General features: G+C 39.2%; 1 long non-coding RNA gene across 1 annotated transcript; it reads right to left on the bottom strand.

The window, feature by feature from the left end:
• Window positions 1-551: 551 nt before the first annotated feature.
• Window positions 552-1,715, bottom strand: LOC110364891 (uncharacterized). The gene is made up of 2 exons (XR_002423975.2): window positions 1,447-1,715; window positions 552-911 (listed from the first exon to the last, which is right to left on the bottom strand). It is a non-coding gene; the product is annotated as an uncharacterized LOC110364891 (long non-coding RNA).
• Between the last annotated feature and the right edge of the window lie 12,018 nt (window positions 1,716-13,733).

Raw genomic sequence — 13,733 nt, 5'->3', positions numbered from 1 at the left:
CTTTATATACATGCTAATACTTTTATGTATGCATATTTATATATATATAAGTTTGTGCACAAGTATATTTGAGTACGTATATCTAATTGATTTTAATTAGGTAAGCTTAAGAAGCTCTTTCTGGCTTCAGAGATATTACTAACTCTACTGGTATTTTTACTTTAAGGATAGTTTAAATGTATGGCCACTGCTTGTATACATTTATGTGCTATGCTATGCATGGACAGATCTCTGTTCTCATGCCATGTCTGCTTTTGCAGCCATGCTTCTGCATTCATAAACAGCTGCACTCATAAACCTGCGAAAACAAATAATTGCAACTAAAGAGGTGAGCATTTATAGCTGGCCTTTTCAAAGGAGTCTAAGGGAGTTAAGTACTCAAATCTCATTGAATTTGGTTACCTAATTCCTGCGGCTTCTTTGAAAATTCCAGGCTTAATTAACTATTTATCTTAATTAACTAGTTCAATCAACTAGCTGCGAACCAAAGAGTGTACTAGAGACATAACACGCTAAACTTAGTTTTGGTTGCACAGTCACTACCTGAAAACTTTTTTGTGTGAAACTTTAATGGCTTTATTATTGGCAACCATTATAATGTAGTTTCAGTGAAGCAAACTGCAAGCATTGCCATCCACCCTAATTTTCAGTGTGGCTCTCAGGGTCTTGGAGTTGACTAATTTACATGTTTAGACTTGCTAAGAAGGATGGACGGTAAGTTCACAGGCTTCCTTTAGGCATCATCTCCACCTTTAGATGCTCCTGGGAATTCCTTGGTGCCGCTACAGAAGGGACGGCTCCTGTGCAGGTTCCCACGTTGGACAAAGACAGGGCCGTATCAGTGCCACCTTGCAGCCTGTACTTTGGTGGCACCTTAATCCATGGAGAGACGTCTGTGTTTGAGGAGGTTGCTTTTCATGGAAAAAAAGCAAACAGAAAACAAAGGAAAAACCACGGAATGAAAGCTTCTGAGTCTTTACATTACCCTGTCCAATTCTTATTTCTATTCCATAATAGCTTTGCCTTCTTGCATCTTTTTTTATTTTTTTTTAAATCCATGTTTCAGAAATCTTTGATGTGGGTTTTTTTTTTTCAAATTTTCTTCTTTGAAAGCTTATTCTGCTAAGTATGGAAAGCCACAGTTTTAACAGTTCCCCTGCTTGTTCAGAAATAGTATCATTCATATTTGGCATCAGAAAGAAGACTATACTGAAGCCCAAATTTACTCCTATTAAATTAAAACTAATTGAAAAAAGGCAAAGGCATTCATTAACTAGTTAAACAAATGGTATTAAATTTATTTTTTTATTTAAAAGAAGAAAGAAAACAACTTTAACTAAAGAAACATAAGTGGAAGAGTAGCTATTAAAATGTGATGGAAGAAGTACACGTTGTTGAAAACTTAAGAAGAAACCACAAACATGTATAACAATAAAAGAAATGTACCTTCTTGGCTGTTTCTCTGTTACTGTGTCAGATGTTTCTGATTTGAATAAGAACTTTCCTTCATGTCCCTGAGCTTCTCCTTCCAGTTGACTTTACATTGAAGTCATAAACCTGTTGTCGTGGCAACAACCGTGACATCACAGATGTAGCATTAACTTCACCACAGGGCAAAATAAATGAAAGTGATGGCCTGTGAGGAGAGAGCAGCTTTGTTTGAACCAAAAGCCAAGCTTATCCATATCTTGGCTTAGCGCCCAGCACCCTAAGAGCCTCTAGTGGGACCTCAGCCCTGCGTTGTGGGCACAGAACAAACACCGCCTTGTCACAGAGCTTGAAGCTGATGGAGACCATCTAGACAGGACACGACACAGAAGAAAGGAAGCATTATCAGCTGCATTTTAAGATTGGAAAACTGAGGAAGAAAGAGAGAGTAAGCAACTTTACCCCAGGTCACAGAGCAGATTTGAGGCAGAGCCCAGAACTGTGCTCCGATAACTCAGCAGGAGCTGCTGGAGATGCCGAAATGCAGGAGTCAGAGCCTGTTTTTACATATCAGTTCCTGGAAGTCTTTCCCAAGCTCTCTTCAAAACTGAGAAAATATGCAAAAGGCAATAGAGCTTGGGACAAGTTGAAACATTGCTGCAAGCCTTTTAAAAAGTTCAAAATGTCTTTACCCTCTAGGAAAGTTTGTTTTAGGAAGGTATATATCTCCAGAACCACATGTGGGGTGAAGTCTTTCATGGCAACCTTCCCATATTCTTCCACGGGCCCAGGATTCCATCTGTGGCTTTTAAAGCGCAACAACCAACACCTTGAGTTGCATTCAGATGTAAAGAAGGAACAGATCTTTTACAGAGCGTAAACATAACAGCTGTTATGGCCGACTTGACAAACTAAGTGGTTTCAGCACTTCCTGAGTTTTGGTTGCGTTATGTTAAGACGTAAGAGGTTCATCTGAATCTTTGGTTGCTGTTGCCATCAAGGGGTGGTATTGACTGCTTGTCTTATGGTCCGTGCCTTTGTGACCAACAGTCTGATTACAGCAACGAGCCCTTTAAGATCAGCCACAAGTTACAGCAGGCACCGTTGGTGGCCTGTTTTTGACAACAGCTCCAAGAAGTGGATTACTCTGGAGTGGTAGAAGCTCCATTTGCTCCATCCTTTCAGGGGAAAATCACCATTTGGATACTGGCCCACTAACCTGGCTACCTGCTGGATTGTAGTTAGCCAAGGTATCAGCTCGGATTCTCCACTGAAGTCAGCCTAATGGCAGTGACTCCCACTCGAGAAGGTATTTTTGCCCACTGTCTTACCCCACAGACACGCAAAGCCTCCAGCTTTATGGGAATTAGGTGGAAGCGTGCCATACCACACCCATGGATTTGAACTTCTGTTGACTTTAATGAGAGCTGTGCGGCTAAATCCCACGCATCTCTCAAACTGGAGGAGTTAAACCCATTTCACTTTTGGCTGTTAGTCTGTGGTTGAGAAAAAAAAAAATCCCATGTGTTTTAAATTGTTTTAACTGATAAGTCTGGCCAGCAATTGAGAGTAAAGCAGAGTATCAGCGCACACCCACAACCTAGCTATATGTCTACATTTTAAAGTGACATAAATGAGTCATGAGAGCAGAGTTTTAATTAAAAGGATTGGAAGTGTCAGAATTTTCTTTAATCTTTTAGAAAAAAGACCCCTCCACTACGCTTCTGTAGGGCAATAAACAACTGTAATTTGTATAATGGAATGTGAAGGAGAGTTTAACTTTTGCAGTGTAATTTTGTACTTTGAATGCTGAAGTTTTATTAAGATGCACAAAATGTAAAGCTGGTATTTTTATGCCAGTAATTGTTTTATCTTCTTAAGTTATCAGTGTTTGTGACCCATTATATTAGAAGAGGCTTGTGTAACACATGACAGAAAAATAAGGGCATGTCAAAAACACAATCAGAGTATCACAGTACTTCAGGCCAAACCACATATTCTTTAATCAAGGAAAAGTCTTTATGAAGGTGTGTACAGCAATGAATTGGTGAAAGCTGGAGAGTCACATTAATTCTTGATTTAATAAAATGGTTGGAATAAAATCCCATTATTTAAAGTCTAAATTCTCAGTGGAGCCATCTTATCAAAATATAGTAGTTTGATTTGCCATGGTGTCAAACAGTGAAACGTATCAATAACAAAGCCAAATAAATACCATAAAAATATGATGTTGTTAGGCAACCTATAAAAGAAATAAACTGTTTAAAAACTAGTTTACAAACTAGTTTACATGTGCAAAACTGAGTTTCGGTTGGGTGGTATCCACAATTCATTTATATATGGTTTATGACAATATTTAGAGCCCAGGGATAACCAGGGAAAATATTTATCGAGAGCAAATGTTAAACTAAGATATTTGGACAGAAATCCAACCAATACGCCCATTTGATTTTAATATTCTACATTTAGAGTTTTCATCTTAAATACAGGTTGCTTATTTACATGGACAAAAAGCATCTCTATAATTAGAACTGATCATGACAAAATTAGAGAGCGAATACTGAGCTTCCAGACTTCAGGCAAGAGCTGACTATAAAGACAGGGATGAGTCCTCTCTGGGAATTAAATTGCTGCTTGTTGCAGCAACTGAGACCTTATCAGTTCCTCAGGAAGATCAGATGCTGATCATTCTCAGAGACAGCACGTGATGCCAAGCAAATTGGGTCAAACCCTACAGGGCAGCTGAACTGTTCTTGAATTATTCAGTCTGGAAACAAACACTCTTCCAGGTAATTTTGGTCATTATCAGGTTGTGAACGTTGGAGGTGAAGTATTGTAAAGAAGTGTTTGTCAGAGAAACTTAGAACTTTCAAAATCCTAATGAGAAACGTGCATTAAAAATTTGCAATAAAATGTGAAAGTTTAAATGGAGAGACACTATTATGAATTTATTTGCTCACCTATAATTAAGGCTTATTTTTTCCTGCAGCAATGATTCTTTAACACGCATAATCATTGCACTGTGTAATGCATGTTATAGGGTGTGGTGATATTCCTTGTCAGCGAGGAGAGCAGTGTTAGAACTAGCAAAGCACTGCATTTGCCCAACTCCTTGTATGACCTGCAAAACTGTGTGAAAGATCAGTACAGAGAAATACCGAACCAGTTCAAAGCAAGAATCTGGTTTGACTGTGTTGGCTTTGGGGAGATTTCTGGAAAGCTGGGCTGATCATACACCCACAGCTCTGTAGCCTTCAGACCAAACATTGTCTCTATGTGTCTTTTAGAGCCCCCAAACTATGTTAATTTTCTTACTAAAGTTAAACCAATATGTCTCAATTTAAGGGACTTTACCATCAGTACCTATAGAAGCATCTGTGTGGACTGGACCTAGACGAAAACATTGCCAGTTGGACAGAAGAAAGGAGACTGTGGAAATATTTCTGCTTGGTTAAGAGCAGTTCTTCCCTGCTTACTTTTCTTCCCTTGTCTTTTGTAGGAACTAGAGGGGTCTCTGTATTTCATCACTATTGTGTAATATGGGAAAGGATTATCTGGAAATTTAACATCTTTGCTAAAAAGCTTTTGTGGCTTGGAGCATCTCATGGCAATATCCATGAGAGCCGAATCACGGTGAAGGACAAAACAAAGACCTGTCAGGAGAAGGAAACTCATTTCTTGCATACTAGTGGGTGTGCCAACATGTATGATGTCCATGATGTGCACCGCAATGGTTATAATTCTTATAGGAAAAGCAATGTATTTATACATCACTGTGCTGTCTAAGTACCTTAACACGTAGGACTGTGCCCATTATAGCAACGGGTACTAGACACTTAATCAGGTATAGCTTCAGATCTCAGATTTTCATACAACCAGAAGAAAGCCATTTTTATTTTTGCTTGCCATTTTCTGAACTAGGAGCAGGTATTGCATTCTCAGCCTCTTCTTGCTAGTGCTACAGATTTATCGTAGTTCATCCTGGGGTTATAAAGTCCCACTTAGAAGCCTGGCTTGTAGCCAACACTAGAGGGGAGCTGGAGAGCAAACCTCGAGAGCATTCTTATTTCTTTTCCATTGCAGGTAGAGGGTCAAAGGAAAAAATACACGGGAACCCAAAAGAACCTGTTAAAGGCTGGTCTGGGGTACTAAAAATTGCCTGATGGCTCAAAGGCAGCAATTTTCAAAATAAAGGTGCTGAGAAGAAATCATGGGGTAAAGAAAAGGATCTCTAAGCCAAACACCAAGATGATCTGGTAGAAGACACTTGCAGGGAACAGAGAGGAAAGGCTTAACAGAAAAGCATTTCAAAGGCTGTACTGCAAATCTGGGATTTCAGGAAGAAACTTTCGGTCCTGTGAATAAGCCTGGCTAATTTAACTGGTTTGCTAAATACCAGAGCTAAACAGAGTGACTAAAATTCCTCTCAGGCTTATAGATCAGCACATCTTTTTAAAAAAGTACTATGGCCTTGTCTTATTTTCTAAGCAAAAGAGGAGCTGTTATCACCAGTTTGGTAATTCTTAATACAAAGTAGAAGTATCTGCATATGGTTTTGTTCACCAATACGGCTATTCTATTTTAAATTTATTCTATTTCAACTTTACTCTCTGCCTTTTCTCTGTAATAGCTTCTCTGTGTAGAAGGTATCTAAAAAGGTGTGAGTCCAGACTAAAAAAAACCCGAAAAAACAAAGCCCCAAAGATTTATTTCCTGGTTTGATGCTGTAAAGAAGAAAGGAAATGGCTAAATGAAAAACTTAGAAATAAATCCCACACACTCCAGCCTTTTCTCCCAAATAGCAGCATAAACAGTGAAGTCCGCAGGGGGACTGATGGTTTGCCATCGTGTATCATGTTCTTGTGACAAATGCGCAGTTCAGTGATGGACAATATCAGTTGCTCCCGAGACAATTATCTGTGCAGGCAGTGGGAAACACCTCTTCTTGGAAGTCAGAGTGTCAATTTGGTCTTCCCATGAAGAGGAAGGCTTTGATCCCAATTCTCAGAGCTGAGATGGAGAAGATCAGGTGATGGTTCACTCTGTTGCCACAGATCCTTGGTCATGTCATTTAAGGGCTGCCCGTAACCTGATTTACATGAATGCAAATCAGGACTTGCCTCCAATGAAACACAGGAAGGAAGTGTTGTATAAACAGTCAGCCTGCTTTTCTTCTCCTACATCGATTTTCTGTCTGTAAAGTGGCAGGTATTCAGGATTCTTTTCTTCAATGGGTTCTTGATTGCTTGTGCAGAGGGAAATGCTATGGTGATAATCTTCAAAACAAAGCCTACAGTCATTTCCACTTTTTTTTTTGTTATCGTGCTAATAGACTTATTTCATTACTTTATGTAATGAGAAGTTCCCCTGGTTGTTTTATCCGTAATTAATCACAGTGTTTCTGGCTTAAAAAGCACTTCCTTTGTATGTTTAGCTGTTCGTTATTGCCCTTCAGTTAGTTCCATACAATGTTTTAAGTTCTGGGTAAGTCAATGATTTTTTTGTTTAGCAAAAGGTATGCTTAGACCAACGCCCTAAACTCCACAGAGACACCATCCCAAATTAATTCTCCAGGTTGCAGCTGCATGATCTTGCTAAAGAAGTGAGTAATATTTTGACATTTAATATTAAATGAGTTATCTTTGAAAAATGCTTCCCTGCCCCTGCTGTACCTCAGGCAAATGGAAACATGCTTAGCGTGCATAATGAAGCCTTGGTAATGGAAAAAAATGGGGATTTGAGATGACCTATCAGCATCTAGAATCTGCAGGACATAAATACTGATGGTAAAATGATGCTGAGGTTGAGACATAAACTAATCAAATTGATTGCATTTAATTGGAGCCCTCTTAACAATACAGCTGTGATTTTTCCTAATTGTCTGCAAGTCTATAAAAAGATTTTTGGCAAGTGTTTGCTTTTTCGGTGTCGAAAATTAGTTTGTGAGATTTTGTGCACCGAGCACACTTGGCTTTCCCTCAACTGACTTCAGGGAGAATTCTGCAATCTTCAATTCCTTTTTATCCAAAGAACACTTGCCATTCATGGAATTATCCCTTCTTATTTTGGCCAACAAATAGTACCAGTATTTCAAAAGAAATCCTTATAATTGTAAAAAGTGAGCAAGCTGTTGATGTTGCTTGAGGAGTTTTTCAGGAATTCTGAATGTTGAGCAGCAAGCCATGAGATTATGTTAGGAAGAATCTGAACTTCATTTCTTATCTGTCAAGTTTAACTGTGCACCTGGCTTAAAAGGCAGAGGTTAAGAAAAAAGCAGAGGTCTGAAGTAAGCGTACAGCAATTTTTCTGAAATATACAGCATCATCACTCCTTGAGGACATTTTGCATAATTCTCTAATTGTGAGCAATTCAGTTTTCTAAAACCTTTGCCAATGAAACCTTTATACCATCACATGCCATCATACGTCTGCAGCTATATCTAGCGTTATCTGCAAACATCAACGCGATGTTTCCGGTAAAGTACACTATTGCATATGCATATGCATGACTCAGAAACCTGTGGTCTTTATGTTATTAGCAACTCTCTCAACAGAAGAACTGACTCATCTTCTAAAAAAATGTCTGTATCAGAATATCTGAAATCGTTATAGGGATTCTAAAGCAGTTAAAGGCCCAGTTCTGGAAGAGGTTGAGTGTAACAGGCTTTAACAGCCTGAGCAGGTCTAATTCCTCTTGTTTTTCTGAGCGGTTGTGATTGTTGACTATCAAACCACTTCGGGCCATTAGGGAGTTCAGCTCTTCCTCTTCACTACTCTATACTAGATAATTTTCCTTCAAGTTAATTGATTGCCAATCAATTTGAGGTAATTTAGACAGTTGTAATGACTGCTCCCCAGGTGCTTGTTCAAAGCTGCAAATATTTACTGTTTACCCTAATTGCCTAGTAGGCAAGCAGCTAGTTTAAATAGAAAAAGCACCATATAGGCAAATCTTACAATTGCACAGGTTTCCAAGCAAATGGTGTTTTCAGCTGCCAGGAAGAACAGAGTGTGACAAACTGTAGATCATGAAAGGGGAAGCTGGTTAGTCTGTTCAATTTCTAAAGTAATTGGTTAATTATTAAAAAAGAAATGAAATGAAAATTGAAATGAGAATTAAGAATGAAAAAAAAACAGTTTCTCAGGTTCTCAACATTCAGAGAAAATTAATTGCCTTGCTAAGACATACACTTTTAACCAGACTATTTGAAGTAAAGCGAAGGTCCTGTCTCTGTTATGTAAAATGTATGATGTCTGTAATGTAAGTCTAAACAAGGAAGAAAGGTTGACTGCATGAAAAATCAACAAATGGTGGCCCTTATGGATTATATTAATCAGGAAATTCGAGAATTGCATAGTATAGTGAGGAAACTGCTTGCCTGTCAGGCCTTGAACTGTCCATTTTTAACAACAACAACAGAAAAATAGAAATGTGCTGGAGGGAGTAGACCTTTTGTCTTCATAGAGAATAACCCAGAGCACTTCACTGCGGGTGTTGTTGCCCACTGGTGTGCACGTAGCATTGACTGGGAGAACTGGAGTCTCTCCGTGAGCAGAGGAGAAAACGTGGCAGAGGGCAGAGGACTCACACCGCTGCTGCCTCAAACCTTGAGAGCCATTTGGGAACTTGGGATGAATACTGGAGAGTGGAATATTCTGGCAGACCCACTGAGGACATTGAGAGCCAACCAGCTCACTCAGGGTCTCAATTTAAAATGTAATTGGTGGTGAATGTGAATATGCGCCCAAGTCTGGAGTCCACAGCTGCTGAATCCTGCTCGGGTACCACTTCTTTGGTGATCCCTGAGAGAAATGAATGAGCTAACAGAAACCAAGTGCATGCTAGATAAGACTGGCAGGGGGAATGTATATTGTTATGTTATGCAGCACCCAATACACTTCCAATCCTATTGCAAAAGAACTAGCAGAGCATGACTCTAGGTTACTCCATTCAAAACCAAACCAAAATGTTATTTTGCCTCAATACTGGTCAATATGTAAATAATTTCCATTTTCTTTTCTGATTATATTTCTGTAGTCAAGGATTAAGCAAGATTTAAGGATTTGATTTTCTGATAAGTGACGTGTTTTTTCTGCTTGAGGACGAGTTTGTTGCAGAATCCCGTCTGATTTATTATGATGGAAGATGGAGTTAGTAGGACAGCAACAGTCTGCAGAAAAATAAATGTGCTTTTACCTGCAGAAGGTACTGCCTAGTGAGAAAGAGTTATTAGCAGGGCTAGGGATAGGACAGTGCATCGTTTAGAAGCCAAGAGAGCATTGGACTTCCTAAATCACATACCTGTGAAACAATGCAATACCACTGGGAAATGCATCTTGAAACAAGAATCTGGGCTGATTCAATAGATAAAACCAAAACATTCCACCATTTCTAAGCGGAAAGATGCAGTATATAGGTCTGCAACAGATTTCTTTCAGCCAGTTTTTCATTTTGATTTGGTTTGAAACTCTTGTAGAAATGCTAGGGATTCCTACAGGCAGAAATAAATACAGTAGGTTTTGGATTTGGCCTGTAGGTTCAAGCTTAGTAATAATTTTAGTGGTAATAATCTGATACCAAACCTTGGATCCACTAGAAAAATGCATAATCCCTTTTTTTTTGGTGAAAATAGCCTAACTGACCTCTGGGCCTGCTATGTCATTAGCACGACCAGTTACATTTTTTCATTGCTTTAAACTTCATCCCACTGCAGCAGCACAGTCCAGGGGTCATTTTCAATAAACTCCAGTGTTTTCATAGTTGAAACACAAAGACAATGTGTTTCCTTCCCACCCTTACTGGAAAATTCTGCCCCCTCCGTCCCAATAATATTGTGCTAATTGTAGCGCACTGCTGACTTTTTAACGGCTTCGCTTCCAGATTGTGTCTTGCATCAACAGGGTCTGCAGACACTGTGCTGACTGAAAGCTCAGTCCCTTATTCATGTGAGTAATCTGCATTCATATAAGTAGTCACATTGACGTAAATCACTGAATCTGGTGACGCTGAGGAGATGTTTGTGTTCCAGGGAAAGTTGTCTGTGGTATGGTCGAGACATGTTATGGGATGTATAACATGAAGTCAAGAAAATTCTGTGAGGACTGGCGGTGTTTCCAACTCACCTTTTCAGTGATAAATTCCTTCCTCTTGTCTTCACTAAGCCTCTGATGCAATGTTATTTTTGGGTGAGTAATTCAAAATAATACCGGCTCAGAAGTACAAGCTTTTCATTCACCAGTTGCTTCCTACATTACCGGTACAGCTAAGCATAGTTATTCCTTGTTTATTATCATGCAAGGAGTGACATATATCTGGAAGGAGGACTCAAAGGTTGTTGTATAAAAGCTTGTGTGGAAACTTCTTCATTAAGATAGATTTTACCTAAAATTATTGCAGAGAATTCTGAAATTGCAAACGTGAGTGGTTATCAAGAAATATTTCTTGGACATTTTAGTTTTCTTTTCCTAATGAAAACCCTCATGAGTTTTGCACTTTAGATTCCTCAATAAAACTTTAAAATATATCGAGATTTTTGCATTCTGAGGGCAATTTTTTATCCCAATTTTGCGAAGTGTGGAGGGGTTTGTTAAGTATTTTGATGTTAAATGGGTTGGGGTTTTTTTTCAGTCCAATAAAATAACAAAGAGAGAAAATTCTCCACTTATAAGTGTATCTTCGTTCAATAAATGGGCATTAATTTACTTTTATCACCTCAACATAGAAAGAATACGCTCGTGTGTGCTATCAGAACATGTCTATTGTTTGTGATGGTCTCACTGCGCCCACAGCTATCGGAAAACCGTCTTCCTTACTACTTTTCTGAAGTGGCTGAGAAGACGGTGTCATGCTCGATTCTGCGTGTGATGCTTCTGCGACTGATTTCCTTTCTGAGCAGATTTCCACAGAAAAAAACATCCACGCATATGGTGCCCATGTAGTCATGCAAAGAAAAGATGTTAAAGATTATGCAAAGAAGTAGAATCCTGCGTAGCTTCTCCTCAGCAAACTGCCTGCCCCATTTCTGTAAAATTAGGGTGGATTTACGTCTCTTTGCTACATCATTCAGGGTGGAACCAAAGTCTCTCTTTAGCTTTTGAAATCATCAGGTCGCTGGTTTCATATCGGCACTTTCTGGGGATACGGCATCTTGTAGCCATGATCCCTCACATGAAATATTTTTTGTAGAGGTGGAGGATTCGATGCTTTTCTTCTTTGTATTTTGCTAATTGAACCAAACTATTAGAAAATAGTTTGATGGAGCAGGAACTGAAGGAGACGTTTTCTATGTCTTTCAAGAAAATGTGAACCTCCCAAATTACGTCCATATTTTGGCATGAAACGGAAGATATATTTTGGATTAGAGTATGACTTTACCCTGCGCTTTCTTTTCGTTCTAAGGATATTTTGAAACAAAAGGTAGTGTTTTGAAATGAAAAGACATTGAAATTTCATTACTTCATTTTTTTCATTAGTATGGCTAAATGAAATATTTTGGCCTTTCTAGACTGGATTTTGTAATTTTGAAAATATTTCCCTCTCCTGAATCTGATAAATATTCTGGGGAAAAAAACTGTGGATAGTTATTTCTTCTATTCATCTCTATTCAAAATCATACAGTTCAAATTTTAAACATTTTCAAATTATTGTGAGTCACTGATATATGATAACTGAGTAGTAGATGAATACTCATAATCCTCTGAAAGAAAAAGAATGTGTGTCTATTGATGTATCATTTTTTAATGCAGGACTTAAGATCCTAAAAAAGTAAGTAATAGGAAAAATTAAATGGAAAAAATAATGGAAATTTTAGTGTTTGAGAAAGGAGGAGATTTTTCAGCTAAAGCCTGTCCAGCTTTCAGAAGGAAATTTTTAGCAAATGTAGTCCTTTGAGCTAGATTTAATTTCAGATACAGAGAGCATTGAGGGGTAGAGGCCCAAGCTGGACTTTTGCTTGCCTGCGTGACCTTATTCCAAGTATTACTGAGAGCTGCTTGTGCTGCTGACCAGCTCCTTTAGGCTGTTTTAGTGGCCTTTCAGTACCTAAAAGGGGCCTATAAGAAAGATGGGGACAGACTTCTTAGCAGGGCCTATTGTGATCACATAAGGTGTGATGGTTTTAAACTGAAAGATGGGAGATTCAGGCCAGACATAAGGAAGAAATGTTTCACACTGAGGTTGGTGAGACCTTGGCCCAGGTTGCCCAGAGAGGTGGTGGATGCCCCATCCCTGGAGACATCCCAGGCCAGGCTGGACGGGGCTCTGAGCAACCTGATCTGGTGAAGATGTCCCAGCTCATGGCAGGGGTGGCACTGGATGGGCTTTGACGGTCCCTTCCAACCCAAACTGTTCTATGATTCTATGAAAATGCGCAGGGAAGGGATGCCTTTGAGCTTTGCCTGTCACCTTCTTGTGCAGCGTACCCACGGTCAAAGGAAAAGTTGTTTTGTGTACTGCTGAGCAAAAATCAGAGAAACACAGTCACGAGAAATATCAGTGCACACACTCATAAGCACTGCAATATGTGAGACTTGGGGTTTGTTTTTAACTTTCTCCCTCTTGTGTGTTGTATGAAGTTCAGCCCACCTGCACTCTTTTTCTCCAAGTTTGATCAAGAGCTACTTGCATCTGCCTCATCTGCGGATGCCTCCTCTTTTAGACTATGACACCCGTTGGGAGTTTCCAGGAGCTACCATCATTTCAATAATAATCAAACCCCTCATTATTACTCTTTTGTCATAATTCAGCCCTTCATATTTCAGAAGCCCTTTGTAGGTTTCTAATGGTAACTTAGGGCTTTGACCAAATACCAAGAGGGAATAGTCAGATCAATGTAACTGAATCTTCAGGATCCATTTCAAAGAAGTCTGGACAGTAACAATAGTATTTTATGGTTTATGGGCTCTGGTTGAAATCTATAGTTTTCCTTTGGCCTCCACATTTATACTGACACATCAGATGAATGGAACTTGGCCTATCTTCTTTTGAAGGATTTGGTTCTATGTCCTGGCCTAGGACTGGCATAATTTCAGGAAGTTGTTGATTACGCTCTTCTGCATTTTACTTGTGTTTCAGGTGCTTGTGTAGACCTGAGAACTGGTCATCGCCACGTCTTCGATATATTTGCTCTCTTAATTCTTCTGTGGGGTAGATTTCTGCTGGTAATTTCCATTCTGCAAAAGCTGAGGGTCAAAGAGGTGGCAGGAGACTATGGAGGAGCTGCCTTTTGCACCCAGTCTTTGGTAGCTCTGTATTCAGTAGTCCTTCCTCGGATACAGCACCCATTTTTGTTATTAACAGTGCTGAGG

Source organism: Columba livia, chromosome 3 (genome assembly GCF_036013475.1).
Source record: "Columba livia isolate bColLiv1 breed racing homer chromosome 3, bColLiv1.pat.W.v2, whole genome shotgun sequence".
Lineage (NCBI taxonomy): Eukaryota > Metazoa > Chordata > Aves > Columbiformes > Columbidae > Columba > Columba livia.
Note: the sequence above shows the minus strand (reverse complement) of the source record. Positions and strands in the feature narration are given on the sequence as shown.